Source organism: Heterocephalus glaber, unplaced genomic scaffold (genome assembly GCF_053883595.1).
Source record: "Heterocephalus glaber isolate CG9 unplaced genomic scaffold, H.glaber_assembly_v1.0 deba00000901, whole genome shotgun sequence".
NCBI classification, from domain to species: domain Eukaryota; kingdom Metazoa; phylum Chordata; class Mammalia; order Rodentia; family Bathyergidae; genus Heterocephalus; species Heterocephalus glaber.
The window spans coordinates 9,235,786-9,260,109 of record NW_028258171.1 but is presented as its reverse complement, the minus strand read 5'-3'; the positions used below and the strand labels follow the sequence as shown (position 1 = coordinate 9,260,109).

The following is a 24,324-nucleotide window of genomic DNA, read 5'->3' as shown; positions in this document are numbered from 1 at the left end:
CTCACTTATGTGTATGTCAAATTATTTTGCTCTCTTTGGAAAGTTTTCTGTCATTAATTCTGTGAACAGTTTTTTTTTATGTCATTTGTACTTTCTTCTGCTTTTTCATGGACTCCTATCCATCTTATATTATTCTTCTTTGCATCTAGGAGCTAGGATTGATTTCTCATGGTCCCTTACCATTTTTAAGAGATCTCTTTTCTTGGTCACTGACCACCATCCTGTGTCCTATATCTGATATTCTGTCTTCAGAGTGGCTCAGTCTGCTGTGTATGCTTTCAATAGAGTTTTTAATCCTGGATATCCATTTGAATCTGCTTCATGGATTCCATTTCTTTCACATTTTGGGCATTCATAGTTTCCATCATGGTCCTGAACTAATCTACTTTTTTATCTGTTTCTGTTCTGGAGCCTCTAATCATGTCTTTCACTCTGCTCACCATCTCTGTAGTTATCTGGAAAATTATTTCTGTTTTGAATTTTTCTAGCACCTCATTCATCTGTTTTGTTACTTCCTGTGCTATCAGTTCAGAGTGTCCAGGTAGTTGATCATCAGACTTTTCCACCTTGTTTCCCCCAGAATTTGCCTTTGGTGGGTGGAAGTCTGGGTTTGTGCCTTGCTTAAATGTTTTCTTATTTTTGTTTTTAGTACTAGCCTTGGTTTAATTCCTGGGTTGATACTTCAATATTGCTTATCTTTGTTGCTTGTATTTAGAACCCTTATGGAATGATTGCTTCTCAGAAGTGTCTTCCAGATATAGGTGGTCTTTAGGTTTTGCATCTTTAACGACTCTGAGGCTATCTCATTTTCATTATACCAGGAAGGACAACTGATTAGATCAATCACAACACCTTAGCCCAAGTGATACAGTCAGCAACACTATAGCATCAAGCACAGTTTAGAAAATGATAATTTGTGGTAGTTATTAATCTATCAGCTTTAACTGTGTGAAATAAATCAAAATCAAGGACAAGCCCAACATATGTTTATAGTGAATAAACTCTTCAATATAGCACCTTTACCCTTCGGAATGGGGACTTAGAAGGAGTTGGGGAGGGAGGCATAGATAGGTAGAAGGATAGGGAAAGGTTAGCAGAGGCCAGAGGACACAGGAAGATCATGCAAACTCTAGGAAACTGTTGAAGACAAGAGGGAAAGACAGAATGAAAGAAGAAATATGAGAACAGAACAACCTAACAGGAATAGGGAGGCTAGAAACTATTTACTTTGCTTTAAAACTAATGACTATGGAGAGAAGGAAAAAAGAGAAGAAAAGAAAAAGAAGAAATCTGAATTAGGGCCAGAACAGGAACAAAAAAGGAAAATGAAGAACAATGAGGGACAGTGAGAGAATGAGAGAGTGAGAGAGAGAAAGAAAAGAGAAAAAAGAAAAAAAGAAGAAAAATGGGAAAAATTTGAAAAGAGTAGAAAAAAAATAAGAGGAAAAATAATTTTGAAAATAACAATTGAAAAATAAAGGTGGGGGCTGCCCAGCACGCTGGGCTGGACCCTTGCTGTGGGGCCGGAGTCGGGGCTCCTGGGGCGGTGCAGGCCATGCCCCTGGGCTCACCCCTGCCGCCTCGCCATGGCCAGCCCACCACGTGCCTTTGCTGCCCTCGCTGCCAGGACCACGGCGGTGGATGCTCTGCAGAAGGAGGCTCCAAAGAGATGGTGAAGACCTTTAAGGCTAAAGATCTAATAATCACACCATCCACCAGTTTTAAGGCTAAACCAGACCCAAATAATCTGGTTTTCGGAACCGTGTTTATGGATCACATGTTGACAGTGAAGTGGTCTTCTGAGTTTGGATGGGAGAAACTTCACATCAAGCCCTTTCAGAATCTGTCACTGCATCCTGCGTCATCCACTTTGCACTATGCCTTGGAATTGTTTGAAGATTTGAAGGCATATCAAAGACATGATAATAAAATTCGGCTGTTCCGGCCAGACCTCAACATGGACAGAATGTATCGATCTGCCGTGAGGGCAACTTTGCTGGTATATGACAAGGAAGAGCTTCTACAGTGCATCTGGCAGCTTGTGTCTTTGGATAAAGAATGGATCCCCTATTCCACTGCTGCTAGTCTCTATATTCTTCCCACACTCATCAGAACTGAGCATTCTTTTGGAATCAAGAAGCCAAGCAAAGCACTGCTCTTTGTAATCCTGAGCCCAGTGGGGCCTTATTTTTCAAGTGGATCCTTCAAGCCAGTGACACTGTGGGCCACCACTCAGTATGTCAGAGCCTGGCAAGGTGGAACGGGGGACTGCAAGATGGGAGGGAATTATGGTTCTTCTCTTTTTGCACAATGCCATGCACTGGAGAAGAGGTGTCAGCAGGTCCTGTGGCTCTATGGAGAGGATCACCAGTTAACTGAGGTCGGAACAATGAATCTTTTCCTTTACTGGATAAATGAAGATGGAGAAGAACTGGCAACTCCTCCGCTAGATGGAATCATTCTTCCAGGAGTGACAAGGCAGAGCATTCTGGACCTGGCAGGCAAGTGGGGTGAATTTAAGGTGTCAGAGAGGTATCTCACCATGGGTGATCTGACCCAAGCTCTGGAGGGGAACAGAGTAAGGGAGTTGTTTGGCTCTGGTACAGCCTGCGTTATCTTCCCAGTTTCTGATATATTGTACAAGGACCAGATGATACATATTAATACAACAATGGAGAATGGGCCTAAACTTGCAAACTGTATCTTGGACAAACTGAGTGATATCCAGTAAGGAAAAACAATTAAAAAATAAAAATGAAGGGCCTCCTTCAGGGTATGTCTCTGTTGTCACAACAGACCATGTGGGCAGCAGTGTGCAGATATAAGTCAATGAGTCTCAGCAAGACAGTAGTAGACCTGTGCGATTCAGGCAGATTTCTGGCTGCAAGTCCCAAGTTGAGCTCCCTGTCCTCCTGCAGGGTTGAACTCTGCAAGGTTCTACGGCAGGTTCCAGCTGCCTTTCCTCTGAAAATAGTCCAGATTCTGGTGGGTGGTGATGATCCCTCCAACTTACCAAGTACGGTGGTCTGGTGTGATTTTATTGCAGAGATTCTCTTCACTTTCCCAGTGGGTTTCAATTTTCATCAAGGAGCCTGAGAGAGGCCCTCTTTCTGTTGTTCAATTCTGCTCTATCTTCTGGAGATCAGGACAATGGCCTTTATGATCCCCTGTGCCTCTGTAGTGTGGAACCCGATAGTGGCATAGCCAGGAGGCCAGAGGCCGGGGGGTGGGGGGTGCTGCAGGCACCCATGGGGCTAAGCTGGTTGCCAGAGGCGGGGTGTGGGCAGACCTTAAGTCTTTATGGATACTTTCTGTGGTGCATAGAAGACAAGCACAGTATGGATACTGGTTACCACAGCTGTGATTAGCTCGTCTCATACACAATCCAGACCCCATTTCACGAAGTCTCTTTCTCGCTGTTTTTTACTGGCCTGGTAAGTTCATATTCTGCCTAGGTCTAGGACAGTTGATCTCTTTGAGCAATGTCTTCCATCTAGTATCCATTTTTCAAGCCATTGAACTACCTGAAAAATATTCCTGTCTTCCCCCAGAGCTACAGCTTCGCAACTGACATATCTGCCATCCCATCGTAGAGTCTTTTCTAGAAAAATCAATAACTGCATTCTCTACTCCCTTCACAGGAAATTCCCTATTAATGTCTTTGCAGATATCAGAAAACAATGATCTGAAAGGCATAAATTTATGTAGTTCTGGATTATTCAAGGGAGACAGTAGAGAATATAAAAATCTGGGCTGAGAAATATTCAATAGCGGAGTTTGAATCTCAGCTCCACCACTACTATCTATGGGCCTCTCTTTTTTCATCTTTAGAATGGGAATCATATTGTCCATGTCATACAAGAACTGAATGATAGAATATAAATAACACATTTTTTTTCTGTGGTGGGCATAATGTTTCCATGACTGTTAGCAATTTTTAATTAATTAATTAATTTATTTATTGGTACTGTGGATCAAACTTGGGACCTTGCGCTTGCAAGGCAGGCGCCAGAACCACTGAGCTAAATTCCTGGCCCACTGTTAGCAATTTTAAGCAAACATAATCTCAGTGATGGAACTCACAGTGCCAGTTTGTGAATCTCTAAGAAGTCTGGGTCCAATTCCTACAAATAGCCTCTCCCAGAGGACTTACTGACATTCTCTCTCCTTCACCTCTCTGTCTTTTCCAAGTAGCTGTCCAAAAAATAATATAGATAACTGAATAACAATAGCAGTCCAGTTACTTCTGGGGGAAGAGAAATAGGTAAGTTTTTTGCAAAGAAATGTCCAAGCTTGTGAAGATCTTAAAGACTCTTCAGAGGAGGGTAATTTTGAGATATAACCTTTGCTTGTGTAGGCTTCATTTTTTGGCATAATGAAAACATCCCTATTTTCAGATTTTCATGAAGAACTGAGTATATTTGTTTCATCCTTACATTAAAAACTAAATACTTAATTTACATATCCCCAAAATTAAGAACTTATCGGGCCAGGGCCTTAGCTCAGTTGTGCTATACCTGCCTCCCAAGCGCAAGGTCGTCAGTTTAATTCCTGGTACCAAAAAAAAAACCAACCCAGTACTTATCTACTATGAAAAGGGTATTTGTTACACATTTATTATGATTCATTTTATATTTTCTTATCATTTCTGTTGGAAAAAAGTAATCCAGACAATCAATTCACTCCATGACACCTATGGTATTCATTTCTTTGGGTATATACCATTGTATCAAATTGTGTAGAATCATTGGATTTTGCTATGGAGATGCTATTAATTTAACTTTTATTTTTAAAAACATATTTCCCAATGAAGACTATTATGTGGAATGCAGGTGTTCCTTTGCCTATCACTAACTGCAATGTTTTGTAAAAGAAACATTTACAGTAAGATCTGCGTGGGAGGAAATGCAACATTTCTGGGTAGAAGATAGAAGTACAGGTAGAATGAAAACACAAGAAGCTGCCCCCGAAATTTGATGTTAAGGTACTTACTGAGAATTGTTCTAACCACAGATTGTGGCAGATGAGCTCAATCATCCATAGAAAAGCCTGCCTGAGTGGATATTCTGTAAGAGTGATGTCTAAAGTCACAGACACAACATAACAGAAGCAGGGAGAATTCTCGGCTTTGAATGTTGGAATGTTTGAATATCTAATGCGTGACACTTAATTCTAACTCTGCGATGGCAAGTATATTTCATTTTAGAAGACAATTATGATCAACTGGCAGTGCTTCTGTAGGATGAAAAAGAGTCTTAGATTCAGTCCAATCCAGTTGGTGAAGGAATCCCTTGGGTTCCATATCTGGCTGGAAAAATAAAAGATTGTAGCTCTCACTTGGCATCATTGTGGCATTGGAGAATGGCAACCGATCATTCTCTGGTCTTGTGGTTACTCTGTCTTATAAAAGTCACTGTTCACAGTCCCTGAGATGGAAGTAGAAATGTGTGTGTGTGTGTGTGTGTGTGTGTGTGTGTGTGTGTCGTGCTAGGGATCGAACTCAGGGCTTTCTGCCTTTTAGCCAAGTGCTCTCCTACTGAGCTCTTTTTTTTCAACCCCAGAAAAACTAACACAAAATAAAATGAAGCAGTGATTATGAAATGAATTATTTTGGTTCTGTTGCTAACAAGTAATGGTATCCCCACTATCAGAGAAGCTTGTAGAAGGTTTACTCTGTGACTGAGTTGGACTCCCAAGAATGGCATAACTCCATGGTACAAGCTAATAGTGCCTTCTCTCTAATTGTTCTGGATTCTGAAATCATGATTGAAATCAATATTCTGTACATTAGTTATTATCCATTTTGGTTTACTCACCAGGAAAGACTATACTGATCAGGTTATTTGGTTTGTCTGGTATTCATATTTCTTCTTATAAGTTAACCAGGAGGAAATTTCTTTACAAAAATGGTTTATGCATCAGTGACTTGAGGCTGTAGTTAATGGGAATCATTGCAATTGAGTATATCCTGCTGTCATCTCTGGTTATGCTGAAAAATTAAATGACTACTTAAAACAGCGAAGACCGGAAACTATGAGTATCAAAACTGTCTGTTAGCCTTCCTGAGTGGTCAGCCTGCATCACTGTGATATCTTCCCTTTCTCCCTTTAATGCAATTTGAAGGTGAAAAGCCATTTATTACCTGTGTACCTAGTTTTAGAAGGCACATATTTGATTAATGGTGTTATTTTTTGAGAGCACTTAAGTCATGTATTTGTTGATAATTCAGAATACTGACTTATATGTGTATGAACCCATAATTATAGATGCATATGCTTATATAAATATAAATTAGCACCAAGAATATGCTTTCTTCGTCACAGAAAAGCTTTCAGATATACCATACAATTTTCTATTTTCAAATGTTTAGTACTTAAGTCTCCTTTATGGAGAGGGCAAGCAGGTTAGTGAAGAGAGGCATTCATGTTAGTCTCTTGGTCCCAGTAAGCCAATGGACTTCGGAACAATAGCTCGCACTAGTGTCAGAGACTGCACATGGGCATTTATGATGTAATCAAAATTTTTACTATTTTCTTTTAAAACCATAACCTAGTAAATATGTCAAATTCATTTCTTTTGCAGGGCTTGAAAGCTTTATAACCTATGAGACACTTAACACATTTTATGCTTATTTAATTTTGCCATAAATTTGCATAGATCAGTGAGGATATGATCATTCTTTTATGCTTGGCTTTGAATATCAGGGGCAAATGTATATATGTTCCATTAAATTCCAGGTAGTAGAGAGATATATGGTCTATGCTGATAGGCCTTTTCCTTTTTAGCACCTCATTCCTTCTCTCTGATTCTATAATAGAGTTTTTCGGAAGCCATCTATACAACTAGACAGTGAAATGATTTCTATAAATTCATACAAACTCTCTGTTTAAAGCAGACCTCATCACATACAATGAAATTTCATTCCCCCCAATCCTCATGATCCAGTTTGATGGCATGGTAATTAAAAAGATCAAATACACAATTAGGGTATAACAATATTGAAGACCAGGCTTGTCTCACCTATTATTTGAAAGAGTAAACATATATATTATTTTAAGATACTTTCAGAACAAAATTGACTGGTTGCACCATACAATTATGTAACCAACTTTCATCGGAAAAAATCATACTATCTAATGCAGACTTGCATTCTAGTCTGTATATAGTTTTCAAAACATATCATAAGTCATAAGACATTTTAAAAAATAATAGGTATTTAAAGATTAGCTTATTAACTTGGCTAGCTTATAACTTAGAGACAGTAGTGATGCATAGCTTTTCTTGGTGTCTTCTAAAATAATAATATAATATGAAATTTGATCATGTGCAATCCAATACTGTATAATCCTATATCTAGGATATTTACTATCATTGATCATGGAATTAAAGGTAAAAATTATAATGGTGTCTAACAGTGGGCACCATCTGAATAATTTATTTCCCTTCTACTTTATATCATATTTTTCTCTAGCTTTATCAAATCTCTTCCCGATTTCTTTCAATTTTGTTGTGCAGCTCTCTTTTAAGTAAACATAACTTTGTTATCAGTTGCTAGTAATTCATATCATGAGAGATTTTAAAGTGCCTTTCCTTTTTCCATTCTTTCTCTTTTATCTGGTTCTGTGTTTTCTCTTTTTAATTTAGTTGGCACAAACGCCTTCCTATTCTTGCCAAAATAATCAGATAGATGAGGGTTTCAATTTCAAAGCAAATTTGTGTCAGCATTGCTCAGAAGGAAAAAGCAGCCAATAGAGCGAGCTGGTGCTCACTTTTGTCCTCATCTGAGTTGTAGGCCTTTGATTTCTTTGTGGCACCCAAACCACTTCTGAGAGGTCAGGCCATAGCTGAAGACTGTCTAGGTAGTAAACCCTATAGGAAGAGAACACCAAACAACTAATGAACTGCTGGAACTATTACGATTCTTCAAGTAGATACTTCAAGAGAATTATCTGTGTCAATCTTTCACAGCTGTATCTGTAATATGCAGTTTAAAGCATACTCATTCCTGAAAATTAAAAAAAAACTAATTTAAATAGCTAGATTTTTAAACATTCACTCCATTGCTATTTCATGCATTGTGTCTTGCTTGAATTTATTACCCTTTCATCGGTCATTTGAAAAAAATGTTTTGTACAAAATGAGCATCAACATAATTTAATGTGATATCACATTCATAGTTCAGTCATATTTTCAAAGAGAGCTAATAAATATTTGTAGTTTTGCTGCTGATTGAAATGGAAGGATATCCAAGAATACAGATGATATTTATTTCTATTCCTTACATTGGCATGGATATGAAAGGGAGAAATGAAGAAAAAGTAGTCCCTCATTCAACAAATATTTATTGAGCATATACTGAGTATGTACTAGTGTGGGCATGTGTGGAGTTCAGTGGAAAAAATAGTGACCAAATCAGAAAATACCTCTGAACTCATTCACATTTGAGAAGCAGAAAATGATTAGTAAATAAAGAAAAAAAAACAACTAAATGCACATTTTTGAGTATGATAAAAGAAGCATATCATAGGATGTGGTAGAGATTTTGAGGATATTGACTTTTCTTTAGGGAGATAACATCTAAGCTGAAATCTTAAGCATTTACCCTTTTTAGAGCACTGCACTAATACAAAAGCTTTCTCCTCAAACCTTAAGATACTAAGACTTTAAAAATTGATGGAAGGACTTGATTCATAGTGACACTTTAAATAAATTAATTTTTGGTTACATATTATTGCAAACTTACTATTTTTCTAGGGCAAATTTTTAAAACTTTGTAAATTATGAAAAATAATGCCAACTTCAAAGAATGATTATGACGATGCAATTATTTCTTCCTTTCAAAGATGTCCTCATTTCACCATATTCTCCTTACTGCGAGTCTGTTTTCTGTTTCCCTGCTCAGCTACATTTTGAGATAGCCATGTAGTGCCTGTGGCTAATATCTCTTGTTCCAGTCTTTCTCAGAACTACTATAGTCCTTCCTGTGTCCACTGTGTTCTATTGAAGTTAATGATATTGTCCATACTGTCTGATATACAGGTCAATTCCTACTATGGATTTAGGATTTTACTTAAGACTACCTGAAGTCTAAACACTATAACCAAAGTATTGCTATGTATAGCTTCTGACATTTCCTCAGCCTCAGATCTGTTTTTACACTTTTTCCTATCTGAATGAGGGTACTGCCGTCACTCTACTGCTTACATGAAAATCTTGGAGTCATTTTTGAAAGTCTTTCCTGGTTTCTGCATTCACAAAAGCTTTGTGCTTGGTTGACTCTTGTGCTATCAATGTGTTAAAAGTCTTAAATATATCAGGTCTAGTGATGTATGCCTGGGTATATGTATGTATGCCCATAATCCCAGTGCTTTCGTGATTGAGGCAGGAGGATCACAAGTTCAAAGCCAGCCTGGGCTCCATAGTAACTTCAAGGCTGGCCTGCACCAGTAGGGAGACCCTGTCTGTCTTCGTTACTTTCTTGCTGCTGGGGCACAGTACCTGACACTCACAATGTAAGGCAAGAGAAGCTTATGTGGGCTCACAGTTTGTAAAAGTTTCAGTCCACAGTCAGCTGGCTTCAAGGCAGGAAAGCGTGGCTGAGGAGGAAGAGGTCATGACTGACATGACAAACAGGAAGGAGAGAGAAGGACCCTGCCAGGCCACGACCCCAGTGACCGCCTCATCTGACCAGGCTTCACCTCCCAAAGTCACATTAACCTAAAACTCTCTGAATCATTGCAATAATTTGGGATAAAACTTGGCCCTTATGCTGTTCAAACCATCTACTGTGCCTACCTATTAGAATTTAACTGAAGTCAAAATATTGGGGAAAAATCTGAGTTCTATACTATTGTGAGTTTGTGAAATCTTTCAAATTAGAATTGATTATCTTTTTAATTTTGACTTTTAGATCGCAAACTACTAGTTTTGAAAGGTATCTTGAATTAATATTTACTTGGCTTTTTTCCTCTATCTCAATTTCTTTTAAAAGATGTTTCATTTTTTCCTTTGAAGAAGATGATGATTAGCAAATTCTCTTTCACCCAAATAGGATATATAGGCATCTTTTCCCGATAGGATTATAGTTTTCTGTATAAATTACATACTCGGAGGGACCAACTTGTTTGTGTCGCTGTTTTGAAGGTGGATAGACTGCACAGCATGCGTGTCTTGCTAATGCTGCACTGAGAAGCTGTTGCCGAACATGCTGAGGTCAGCCTGGCCTTCACTTGGCCGGTTTCTGAATGTAGACCAAATGCTGATTAGCACAACTTGTGATCTTCAAGGAGACTTCAGAAATGACTGTCCTTCTGGTTTGCAGCAGAGAAAACAAAAGCTTAGTGAACATGACCGCCTGGTTCAGGTACATAGACAGTGAAAGGAGGGATTTAGACTACATTTCAGGATTTATGGGATGAACAAAATGGTTCCGGTATCAAGTTTCATATATTGTTAGACATGAAAATGACTGGCTTTTATTTCTATTGTTTCTGTTTTTCTGGATAAATTGTTTAAGTTTTTATGGTAAAATGTCTGTAGGTACTATAAATGAGAGTTAATTCATTTTATTTCCTTTTAGAGACATATATCTATGGCCAGTTATTGACAAGAACAAATGATTTCCTTGGAAATATTTGAGATTTAGAAGTGAAAGTTAACTAGCAGTGACTAAAGTTTAGTCAGTCATGGGAAAGGTATCATGCATCAGATTAAACTAATGAGTAAGAACAAAAATAAGGCAACTGCCTTATTATCTGATTATCACATAATCTAATAGGCTTTTCTATCCTGTAGTCCAGTAAGCTCATTTGTTTACACAAAAAGGTTGTGTTCAGTAGCTTTCTGTGCAAGTATTGATATAAGCCAGAAAAATATGAAGTGATTTTAGAAAGAGAAGCAATATAGCATATTTATACAAATTATTCTGTAAGAGAGTGAGCATGATGAAATTTACATCAAGAAAAGCATTGTTGTGAAAGAGAACTTTTTCCAGATGTCTCTGTTTATAAAATAAACTGAACAGATACAGACTAAAATACTAGATTGTATAGTATAAATTTTATTTTCACACCTTTTTATTACTTGGCATAATGACATGTATAGTAATATTTCTGTTGATTTTTCTTTCATGCTTCATGCCAAACTGCTCAGTGCTAAATACAGAAAATTAGTTTTTTCTTTCTAATCTCAAGATTTGATGGAATAAATACATCACTTTCTTCTTATAAAGAGAATATTTTCATAAAAATAAGTTTCCTCTTACTGGTGAAAACAGTATTGCTTTTTATTTTTTATTTTTTAGAATTGTTTATGCAGCTCTATGTGTTCATCATTAACTTTAACATAATACTTTTTTCCATTCTTATTTAATAAAATTCTTCATAGGCTGGTACTGCAATTTACAAAATTTTTATCATTACAAATTTGCTGAACTAGCAAATGTATCTGGTAGTATGAAGAATTTGATTTTCAAGCAACAATATAATCACTCAAAGGTTCAATAATAGCGGCTCTTAGAGCACGAGACATTACAAAAACACTGAGATCACAATCCATAAATCTGTGTTTCTCTATGCGAACCACTTTTTAATTTTACCTTGTGAAGATATTTAAAGTTAGATAGACAAGGAATTGGGAAAAAAATGTTGTCCAATAGAACTGTTTAAATTGCTTTCTCTTTTCTAGATATTTGATATGTCCAAAAGGAAGTAGCCTCTGTGAGAAGCCATTTGCACCAGTTTTTGTTTGCTGGTGGCCACAGAGAGAAGGGTGAATCATATGCTACAGCTTAATATTTACTATGGTTTACTCCCCCATGTCCTGATTGAAACTGACTGCGGAATAAAAGGGCAAATATGCACCTTACGTTTAAGCCTCTTTTCAAGGACACAACTTCATTTTTGTTTTTCTAACAAAAAACTTATCAAATATTTGTAGATTGTTCCTTCTGATACTGTTCTGAATTATGATACGTCGGATAAATATCACGTGAAATATATGTTCTCCTTTCTCTGCATTTCTTTGCATATCCTAGCTATTCAAACTCAGATGCCAATCCCAAAAAATCACATTTGGTGTCTCAAGTAAAAGTTGTATTAAAGATGACACATACAGTATATCCCAAACATATAGATAAATAATAATACCCAAAGTGTGTATCATTTTTAGATCTAGATATGAAAAATAACTCAAATTAACATATAAGATATCTGATATAAATTAAAATTTTATTAGGTAAACTCTAAGTCATAAAAAAGAGAAATGGGACATTTTAAAAATTGCTATTTGTATGCTATGCGTATTTGTATAAATACATTGATTTTAGTGTTCCTCATTTTAAATTGCTTTACCTTAGTATTTCCAAACCAACTTGTTTCCTCGCAGCTATTTCAAGAAAATAAAAATTTAAAGTGTCACTTTGAATATTATTGAAACATTCAATTTGTGTATTAAAAATATTTGCTTTATTCCTTTTTATAAGTAGAAAGGACCTTTATTCACTTTCCATTAAATGATTTGTGCTAAAATTTAAAGTAAATTATGATACACAATGTAATTTTCCTTTAGCTTTCTCATTAAAAATGTTTCCAAGTTTACCTAGAGTCCTGTGATTCATGAATTTATATTTATTTCTGACCACCCCTTGATAATAGATTTCACTTGTTCACAAGCAACAGTTAGTTCACAGGAGTCAACATGACATTGTTATTATGGGAACATGAGACAGGATTTATGACATATAGTATCCCCTCTTTCTGTCCTTAGATACAGGTGATAGAGAGAACCACGAACTTAAATGATAACTAACAGCTTTACTTTGGTATCTGGAAGAAAATAAGCAGCACTTAAATCTTAAAGAAAATACTGTTTATTAGTGAGAGGTAAGAAATCTATGAAGACTGTCAACCTTGAGAAACAGCCAGAATCGTTTATTTTTGTATGCTAGGAACTACTGAGTAAGATTTACTGGAGCATTCCTTTGCTAGAGTAAGATCCTAATTGTCTCTCTCTTTTTTTTTTTTGGTACTGGAGTTCGAATTCAGGACCTTGAGCTTGTGAGGCAGGCAGTGGCACCACTGAGCTAAATCCTGGCCCTTTCTTTTCTTTTTATTCTTTTCCTTTTTTATCTTTTCTTTTTTCCTCTTTTTTGTAAACAAGCATATTTAAGAATATAAGCTCTTGTGGTTTACAAGTACTTGTCTAACAAACCAAATTATGGTTTTTAGTTTTAGGTAATTCTTAAACAGAATAAACAGTACAAGAAATAATAATCATTGAATCTGCTTGAACTCAATGACAAAAAATGATAACAACAATAAAATTTTCCCTTGCTTCAGCTTTAAATATATGTGAAAAATGAATCAATTTGGTTAAATGTGCTCTCCATTCACAGTGAAAGCAGACTGTAAGAATTAATTGCTAGATGAGAACCTGAAGCCTAGAAAGTTATCTGGAAGATCAATAAAGAAAACAAAATCATTTCAGAGGAACTAATGATGGAGAAAACAGTTGTTTAAGAATGATGCTCTTGGGCTGGGGATTTAGCTCAGTGGTGCCACCGCCTCCGTTGAAAGCACATGGTCCTGAGTTCGATCCCTGGTACCAAATAAAAAAGAAGAAGAAGAAAAAAAAGGAGAACATTGTTGGTGGTCTGTGGGCTGTTTTCCAACTGTTGTTGTGGTGCATGGCTTAGAGTAGAGACTCTGCATACACAGTGTTTCAAGCACGTGCCCAGTAAGTGCCTTGCTTAAAAATGAGGTTTCACAAAATGTACATATGCTCACATTTGCCCTTTTTCTTAAGAGGGGGAGGGGAAGGGTGTATTAACAGTGACTTTCATCCGGTATTCATCAGTTAGAGTGGAGCTGACCTCTCTCCTATCCGTCCTGTACTTCTTTGGTCAATCCCTTCTGGTTCTCAGCAAAATCACCCCCTATTGCATCAAAAACCTGATCTGCTGCAGATGATACCCGATGTGCGATGTGCTTCCCTTAGGCATCTGAACACCTCCTCCCAGTTTATAGCTAACATACCTTATTAAGTTATATATTAGTGTATCATATACAAGGTATTTAATATGTAAGCAGTTAAGATGAAAACCAAGAACCAGTTAATGCTTTGGTAGGGCATACTCTGTGCAGGTTATCAGCAGTGTGAGAGTAACTGCATGCTGCTGAGATTGTTACCTCTTTTGTTTAGGGCTGTGGTGTCCTCCAAAATATAGTCTCCACTGTCCTAGATCCCTAGCCAGGCAGCAAGGCCTAAAAACAAATCACAACTGGTATTTCAGAAACATTTGGTTTGCTTCCTTTCTCTTGTCTCATATATTTCATGGAACTTATTTTAGTAAAATATTTTGTGAAAAGCTTTTTATATGAAGGTTATTACCTCTCACATTCAGTGCCTGAAAAAATAAAATTAAAATCAATACATAAAACCTCAACTGGCTGGAAGAACACATATCAAGGACATGGTTTTTTAGACAGACCCATAGAATTACACTTGCTTGTTTGTTCTGGGTTGACTGCCAGCAGAATGTACAGTGTGAGTGAATTGTCTTCATGGTGCATAAAATGTGCACATGTGAAAATAGGCTACTATTTCTTAGGGACCACGATATTAAGATGAAATTTAGTTGTGTGTCCCAAAAGAAGAACAATAGATTCCCTAACACGTAGATTTCTTCTCTGAACACTTCTTTTTTGTACTATCCTTAGCTGATCATGAATGTTGCCTTGGGTTGGTGGAAATATAGGATTTCACAGTAGGTGCCAAACAGTGTGTGTGAAGATCTTTCCCTTTCATATTTCTTTAGGAATTTGTGTCTAAATCCACACTTCCTTACAGATAGTGATTTAATTCTTCCCATCTGTTGCCAGTGGTGTGCTTCCACCATGAAATTATGTGGATGTGGAGTGATGTTTAAATAATCACCTCAATCCTTTGATCCGGAAAGAGCTTTAAGAAAATGAATTTAAGGTTATCATAGGGTAGGCAGTGATTTTGTTTTCCACAAACAAAATGTAAAATAGTACATTGCTCTTTGTGATTCAGCAGTTGTAAGCAGTAAAACTTTGTGAGCCTGACTAGTATTCAATCCCTATAATTTTCATTCTCATTCCCTCCTTTTCCTTAATATGTGAAGTTTTTCTATTTACTTTCCCTCTCCAAGCAGTAGGATTCTTTTGTACAAATAATGATGAAAAACACTAGTTATATGTACTTTGGGTAATTTCATGTGAAATATATAACAAAGAGTCAGAAATACATAACAACATTCAAATATTCACAGGCATATATGTTTGTATATACATGCTTTACTTCTATCTTGTGTAGTCATTTACATTATATTTTGTAAATAAGCTGTAATAGAGTTCACTTCTAAGAGCCACGAGGAAAAAATAAAGTGATGTTTTCCGGAATATGAGTACACTAATCTGGTCTTGCTCTGCATTAAAATTTATTTCCTGTCAATAAGATTTTATACATGTCTCCACCTGTCAGATTCCTTGATTTTGTATTAACTGAGAGGCAGAACTGCTCCAGCATAGGGTAGTGGGAAGTAGAAACTGAACAAGGCTTCTTGTCGCCAAATATCCCTTGACACTTGCCTATTGCTTTTGGGGAGGACTCAATTTATATTGTTAATTGTAAAAACAAGGATGCCATGTGTTCAGACAGATGTTTGTATGTGATGGACAGTTCCGATTTACTCTACTCTTGTATCCCTTGATTTGTCCTTGGCAGGCTGACCTCTGTGGGCTGATTCCACTGGACTCTGATTCCATGGGGCAGTGGGACAAAGAGGGGAAAGGAGAGGAACTGCCACATTTATCAATGGCCTGTGCTCCTCTGCCCAAGTAATGGCCCCTGCTTGCTGGTCCTCTCTGGCTAAAGGCTGCCTGGATCCAGACTCCTCTGTTCAGGCCCAGGCTGGGAAGGGCCCCAGGCCTCACCAGACCCAGAGCTTTGCTGTCTTCCTTGACCTGCCTTTCCTCTGGTAAACAGGACCCTTCATTAATATCCTCTGAATCGAGCCTTTTCCATGTGCCATATGATTTCTGAAAGGACTTTGAATGATAAAAATGTCTTCAATGGAACAAAAGTAATGATTTCTTTGTAGAGTGGAAGGAATAATAGATTATTCACCTCTAGGGATCAATAGCACTTAATGTCTCTATTTCTAAAACCAAGACAAGCTGTAAGTGATTTGCCTGAATTTCTCTCTCTCTCTCTCTCTCTCTCTCTCTCTCTGTGATTAAGAATTTATGAAAATGCAGAATAATGTTATGGCTTACATTTGAGAATGACTGGGGTAACCATAGTGGCTTGAAAAGGAATAACAGGAAAGGTAGAATCATTCATTTAGAAACTATTGTGTACTTTAGGTTGGAGATGAGAATTGTAACTAGGAGATTAGTAGGAGGACAGGTTTCTAAAGAGAAAATATTTCAGGTTATTTAAGGAGCATTATAGACAATGGTTAAGAATGCACAGCTTCTCACCAGCTTTGTGATTCTGGGGAAATTATTTAACCTTTCTGGATCACAATTTTGTCTACATCTGTTCAAAATTTGGAGAATAGTACCAATCTCATAAAGTTATTGTAAGAAATAAATTGATATGTATGAAGTATGTAGAATAGTTCCTGGCACACAGTAGGCATAATATCATATAAATGTGAATATATTATGAGTAGTATATTTTTTCCTAGGGTAGAGAGACCTCATATTGCATATCTGCAATTTGATAGAGTGTGTGATTTCTGGTGCCACTCACTGAAGTAGTTTTAGTAAGAAGTTCAGATCTTCAATGTTTTCTATTCTATTCTACATAGATTTTTCTTTCAGTGCTACACTACTATCATTTTAAATGGTGAATTTTCTTTGAAGAAATAAACATTCTTACTTTCTCTAAACGGAAGTTGAGTTTGACATTCCTTGGCTTATGTATTCCTCAAGATTCAGGTAGAGCTGGTCCATGGGCAGCACTAATGTATCTGACTCTCCAAAGTATACTTTGAGCTTTTTGGAAAAAAAAAAAAAAGATCTGAATACAATATTTTATATAAAGTATCCATTTAATTAAGTATTTTCCAAATTGAATGAAATGGAATTACTTGAGATTGGATTTTTCTGATACCTGTTTCCCCTATGCTTTCCTTCTTAGCACATTTTTTAAAAACTTTATTTCAGGTTTTTCTTTTTCCTTCATATGCTTTGTAGAGCTTCCACTTCCAAAGGTGTGCTACAGACTAGTCCTAGTCCAGACTAGTCCTAGTCCTAGTCATTCCAGTTGAGAATATTTAGTAGCTCTTTGAGGTTACAGACAGCTTTGTTTTCTCTTTTTTTTTGCCCTTTTGTGGGAAATGAACTATTTATCATATATATCAAACAGGCCTAGCCACAAGGTATTTAAAAAATAATTGTAGTTGAACCTCTTATTTGTAATTCTTATATATAGTCAATCCAAGTATCATCTGGAAGTATAAATCATATATATGTACAATGCTTTTCTTATGGGGCTAGTTTCATCTAACTGGTGACAAAGTTCTTTCTGAAATAATGGGTGAAAGGGGAGAGGGGACTTCTACCACTTCAGAATTTGTCCCTCTGCTTCTGTGACAGATGAGGCCTCCCTCTACCCTTTATTTATTTATTTTTCTTAAATTCTTTTATTGGTACATTTTAGGTATACAACACAATTACATTTCTCATTGAGAATTTTACCTTTACATAATGCATCTTGGCTCTTATTTTTTCCCCATTCCTAGCCCTCCCTTCACCCCCTCCACCCTTCCCTATTTACAAAGACTTTATTTCCATTTTTTCCATTTCTCAGCATTTTTCAGTTCCCTCCTTTCCTTTCCCCTGCCTCTCCTACTACCCCTACCTTTTTGGACCTTTCTTCCTATTTTGCATTATTGATTATTCATTCTAATCATTGGTACATTTTAGGCATACAATATAATGACATTCATCATTGGAAATTTGCACCTTTACATAATCTCTCTTGGTTCTTATTTTTCACCCTTGCCCAGCCCTCCCTTCAACCCCTCCATTCCTCCCTATTTACAAAGATTTTGTTCCTATTTTTCCATTTTCTCATAGTAATTAAGAAGGGAATGGAATTAATATGAGAAAATGGAAAAATAGGAACAAAATCCCTCTACCCTTTATTATTTGAGACAACTGCAGTGCTCGTTTAATACCAAGCAGCTTCCAGAAGGAAGGTGATATATGATTTGAAGAGAGGAGATGATGACAGAAATCATGGCTTGAGCTGAGGCAAGAGGACTCACTAGACATTAGCTGATGTAATCCAAGTCTGATAAAATATTTCTCACATTTGCATTGTGGCTCATGCTTCTGAAAAAAGAAATGCAAACTTAAAGTAAATAAATAGATTTTTTGAAACTAATAAGTCTTCTCTCCATAGAAACTAAAATTATAATGCTGTCTTAATCCAAATAGAATCTGAGCACTCGCACAGGATAAATACCATCTGAGTTGTGGAGATACCACCCTGGTTCCCTTTCCTTACATGTGGGCTGTGTTTTCTGGACCCTAACACATTAAAAATCCTACTGCCTTTAATCCAGCATGCTTCCTGAATTCAGACTTAGCTTGGTGATACAGGAGCTGCATTGCTTTGTCAGGTTAACATCATTGAATTTTAGCAGTAGGCTTCGGTTTCCAGTCTCTGTTGTCTTCTTGCTAGAGAGAACTAATTATTGAAATAATACAGCATGAAACAAATTACATCACAAGATTACTTCCTGAGACTGTTTGCACAGGATACCTTAATTCTGACACTTCAAAACTTGTCGGCAACATAACTATTAGAGAAGAGGACACAGCATTTTGCATGTAGAAACCCTTAGCTTCCTCCATTTACGACTGATTGCTCTGCTGTCTCTGCTAATTCCTGCTGGGTTAGTTTTAAAAACATATGCTATGAAACATATGGCTCATGTCTGTTGGTGTCTGTTCCTACAATGATAGGGAATCAATCCAAATAGAACACTGTTAATAGAAAATGCTCTTTGTATAGAGGCTTAGAATCTCTTTGATTCTGTCTCCCTTCACTTGGTTTACTATTGCATTTGAAGATAAGTATTTTGGCAAAAAGGAGCCATTTTTAGTATTTTAATGATAAACAAGCTAGACATTTTTTTCTAAGTAGAACATTGTATGTTGTCATGATAGCATAACTTCCAGAACTGAAAGGCACTTTGTTAAAATAAAGTATTAAAATGAATTCTTAAATTATTGCTATCTTCCTGAGTATGTGTGGTTAATAATTATCAACATGAGAGCAGATGAAAGTAGTGATAGGGCAGTTTTCCAGACAAGAAGGTCATGGGAATTTGGCTCCATAGTAAATGTGACTACTTCCTTGTTAACAGCATTTGCATTCCTCTGTCTTGGTCAGCATCTTTAACTTGTGTAGCTAAATGAGCACTTGTGAACAGTACAGAAGTTTTCTTTTTCTCTGACTGTGATAAAACCATAGTAAGTGGAGATCAATAAGATGACATGTGACTGTTCATTAGCATTAGTGTTTCTTGCTTATCTGCCTGTAGTGCAGAAGAAACCACAGAATAGGACAAGGGAATTGCGTTTTCTGGCTGGAGATGACTGCAATGCATGCTGACTGACTTAGCAGGTAGAAGTTGGGAAGCTGAGTTTCAATCACCAGGCTTTTAGAGAAATCCATGCATGACAGCCAGAAACAGAATATATGATTTGGTTAAGAGATTTTATTTGAAAAATAAAATATACAGAAATTGTTCTCTGTGAGGTTAATAATGCTGTATTGACTATTAGCTGTGTCAAAGAGCTAGAATTGAAAGACAAGCTCTTCTTCCCTTGTTAGCGCTGACCTTGGTTAGTGCTGCCACAGAAGAAACATTAAGAGCAAATGTATAGGAGTGCCCAGAAGTGATTATCATATCCCTTTCATATATTTGTGTGTTTCTCTTCTCAAGCTAAGACAGAACAGCGAGCTAATCACTCAGGAAGCACAGTGTATTCTGTCTGCCTTCATTCACCTTCACAGTTAACTCTTCCGGTCACATGTGTGTTTTGTGTGTGTCTTCTGGGAAGGTCATGTCCTTACCATGACTTCCCATAGGGAGTTCTTGAAATTCCTCTGCAAGTAAAGCTCTTGATTGTGTCCTTTGTGGCCATGATCTCTCATAAAAGCTGTGGTTCTCTGGAATCTACATTGCCATGTTTCATGGGCAAATAGCAGACACAGATAGCTTTCTCCTAGCATGGGCACAGATACAGATACTCCCAGCAGTCTAAATTTCTTTAGTCCAGGCTCGTTCCTCCAGGAAAATGGAAGGAGATTTATGTTTTTGATAATGAAAGTTCAGGTTGTATAACCATCCTTTCTTTTCTCTTGTATTGGAGTTCTAATAATGGAGTTCTCTGCTCAGAAAACTCCAATCTCTTTTAATGGGTATTGTTCACAGAGGATGGGATTATCATTACTCAGTAAATACAGAGGAAGGAAAGAAAGAAAGGAAGAAAGGATGCAGAGAAGGAAAAGGGAATAGAAGAGATCACAGAAAAATATGGAAGGAAGTTTAGGACAGTGGAAGAGAGAGAGATAGAGACAGAGAGACAGAGAGAGCAGGAGGTGGGAGAATAGAAGGAAAGTTAGGTAGATATGTTGCTACTATACTTATCTACATATCACTTTTCATGACTATATTCTCATCAAGGGGAATTGCCAAGCTGTAAACATTCCATCTCTCTCACTAATTGTGCAATAATGCATTAATTTGTTAGGAGTGCCATAGCACAGTTCTACAAACTGGATGGTTCTAACAAGAAAAATTTATTGTCTCACAGTTCAGTTCTGGAGACAAGATGTCCAGGATGAAGCTGTATGCAAGGTTGATTCATCTGCATATGGATAGGGCCTAACCTAGTGACTTCATTTCAACTTGATCTGTAAATTTCAAACAAAGTCACACTTTGAGGTACTGAGTTTTAGAATTCTAACATTTCCTTTTGGGGAATGCATATTCAATCCATCAACGAATGTGTCTCTTAAAAAAATTAAAAAGTTAAAGCATTTGAAGCCTGTCAAAGTAGTAGAAAGGATGTTGTTACTCTTTTTCCCTAGAAAAATTAGTAGGTAAGATAATGCTTTTATGAGAAAGTATGCCTTATTATGGAAAACAAATCTTTGTAGCATTTTAATAGATCTGCAGAGATAAATATAGAGGCCATTCCAAGGAGATAAAATATCCTTGACATGTTCTTGCTATAGGTTGGAATATATGGTATGTGTTGTCTGAGAAGTAATAGTTCATATGGTATTGATGTAGTAAAAAGAGGAATATTAGTTTAGTAGATCAAGGTCAGTAAAAGTTTAGAGATAGACAGAAACAATTTCATTATTTGAAAGGCAAATTGAATTTTGTAGATTATGGGTGGGAATTTAGCTCAGTGTCAGCAAGCCTGCCTTGGAAGCACAAGGTCCTGAGTTTGATCCCCCTGTACTGGGAAAAAAAAAACTAAAGAATTTTGTAGATTATAATACATGTTTTGCATCTGGCTGTTAAATCAGAAATGTACACTCTCAGAACCTGACTGGAAAGAGCTGGCTTCTTTGAAGCTGGTGGAGCCCAAGTACATTATTTATGAATGTCAGGGTCTGGAAGCTCTCTGTGGAAAACAGATAATCTGTTGTGCTAGTGCAAGGTAACAGAAGGTGACTGTAAATCGGTGGTGGCTAACCTATGACACACGTGTTATTTGTTTTTCTTTTAAGACAGAAGATGTTAATGTAGGAGTTGTTTTTTCTAAACTAAAACCTCAGTATTCAGGTTTAATTGCAATGTTGCCCCTTTGCAATAAGTAAGTGGGTTTTGGGTTGCAGTTTGGGCACTTGTCTCCGAAAGGTTCGCCATCACCGCTGTAGCTCAGCCAACCAGTAAGGATGTTATAACACCCAGGGTAAACATTGTGAAGTATCACAATATACACTCTAAGCAACACACGTTCAAACTTTTTATATATAGAAGTTACCACATAATAAACAGACCATAAGAAAGCCATTTAATCTTTACTCCTCAAGTTAAAGAAAAGTATGTTGTGAATGTAAAAGTTGTGGACTTGATTTATTACTTTCATTTGATGGAGTAACAATCAGAAAGCAAAGAAATTTTCTTACAAAAAGAAAGAAATTTTGGAGATAGACCTATGGATAATCTGTAGGCTGATTTAGAATTCAAGTGTATGTGTATTAAAGTGCTGTGTGTATTAAAACATTGTGTTTAACTTCCCTTTCTAACTTTTCCTTCTTCCCTCCCTCCTTTCCTTTCTCCCTTGCTTCCTTTCTTCCGTGCTCAAGATATAACACTGAATAATATCCAGCTTGGTTCCTACCTGTGTGGAGTTTACCTTTGAGTGAATTAGGCTGAATTTTACAATTATAAGTGTGTATGAAAAATTGTGTCCATGGCAAGTGTTACGAAGAAGAGGCACAAACTGCTCTCTGTGTGCCCTTAAGTTAGTGATTATTTGAAAGGGGGATAGAAAATGATTTTCTGAGGAGGAGACTCAAGCTGATTTCTCAGTTCTAAGTAAGCAGTAGCTATGATAAGATATTGGAACCCGAGAGAACAATAATTGCAAAGGTCTTTGGTCAGGACTAAACAGACCAAGTTAGAGGGTCTGTGAGAAAAGGAGTTTGAATCCTCTGAGGAACCTGGAAAAGAGTTTACTGCGGATTCAAGGCAATGCTAATCACAGTTTTTAAAAATTTTTAAAGTATTAGGCAACATTGAAGTTGATAAAGTAAAGACTTGTTATGGTCATTTTGGAAAAACAAATCACTGGCGTGCTACCTGGATTCTTCACTGCAGCAAGGCAGTCTGTAGGGTATGACTACACTCATCTGAGTGAGAGATGGTAATGGCTAGGATGGCACAGTTGTGTGAAGGTGGAGGGAATGGAGCACACAAGTGGGTGAAACCAATAATAGTCAGGACTGATGTCAAGGACAAGTGCTTGTGTATCTAGGGTAACCAGTGTGTTGGCGTTATGGCCATTCAATGATATAGGAAAGGATGAAAGACGCCATTCTTTGGTGAGAGAGGTGTTGAATCAAGAGTTCAGTTTTGTGTCTGTGGGGGATATTAAGATAGTCAAGGAGAAACTGTCAAGTAGCCCATTGGTCTGGGAACATCAAAAGCAAGTAAAATGTTGATGTTGAGAATAGGATTTTGTGAGCCATGTACATGGTGGTAAGGGAGTCATTCTACAACTTTATGTATCCTTGTAGGATGAGAATGGGTGAAAAATTAGTGTAGAACAAAGACAGCCCTGCAGTTTAGGAATCTTTCCTTTATAGCCAAAGTGGAATGTGCCATGGGGCATTTTGGCATTAAAATCATCAATAGGATCATGTAGTCTTTCTAGGGAAACATTTCTTCAGGGTTGATAAGCATTACAGGGTGCTTTTCTTGAGAAGACACAATAAGAAACTTTAAGTGATGTCTTCCAAACAAGTGTAAAAGTCAACCTCAGAAATAGTAGAAGGTATTAAAGAAAAAGTCAACACAATTTAAAGTATTCATAAACATATACACATCTATGTTATGTCAAAAATTTGTCCTTAGGTTTTGTAAACTTAATTACCTCTTTCCCTGTTTCTTTAAAATGTAAGTTTGTTTCCAGAATTGAATGATACACCCTCCATACTAAATCCTAAGTTAAAAAGGATCTTGAGAATCTGTGGAGCTGTTTATCATTGTATTTCATTTTTCTTTAGTGTCTCTCATCAAAAGAGTAAAGAAGTAGCAGAGATATTTGTATTTCATTGCTATTGAGTTGCTCTTTTAAATATTTGACTGGAGACTATAATCTCAATTATTATGATGTTCAGTCATTAATTTGCTGTCATAATTTGATATACTAATGTAGGTCAGTGACAGAACAACGCTTAAAAGTACTGATAGCTAATAGGAACATATCGACATGAGAACTTGTCAAATAGGCCTTTCATTGTAAATTAAAGAACGTTTGATATATGTCAAAATAGCTCTGAAATTAGACCCTCAGGTCTCTCATTCTTAGCCCCTAATTAAAATGTAGGCTCCATCTGCATAATAAGATTTCTGGTTTATGTCATTCCTTGGACTATCCATTTTAGTTATTGAAACTTCAGTATGGAGAATGCCATTTTATAGTAGTATGGATATTTTAATTTTTTTCCATAAATGTTTGGCTCTCTTCAGGCTGTAATAGAGAAGCAAATACATGTTTTGCACCCTGAATATTGAAATGCTATTTTTTAGGG

At 36.8% G+C, this 24,324-nt stretch overlaps 1 protein-coding gene and 1 pseudogene across 3 annotated transcripts in view; both read left to right on the top strand.

Annotated features, from left to right (window-relative positions):
• Mdga2 (MAM domain containing glycosylphosphatidylinositol anchor 2) overlaps nucleotides 1-24,324 on the top strand; it is an 801,066-nt gene that overhangs the window by 305,290 nt on the left and 471,452 nt on the right. The window lies entirely within an intron of this gene.
• Nucleotides 1,556-12,400, top strand: LOC147828822 (branched-chain-amino-acid aminotransferase, cytosolic pseudogene; annotated as a pseudogene). 2 transcript variants are annotated; one of them, XR_015450035.1, is made up of 2 exons: nucleotides 1,556-10,363; nucleotides 11,686-12,400. The product of XR_015450035.1 is annotated as a branched-chain-amino-acid aminotransferase, cytosolic pseudogene, transcript variant X2 (transcript). The 2 variants fall into 2 exon arrangements; XR_015450034.1 differs by lacking the exon at nucleotides 11,686-12,400 and having other exon boundaries at nucleotides 1,556-11,157.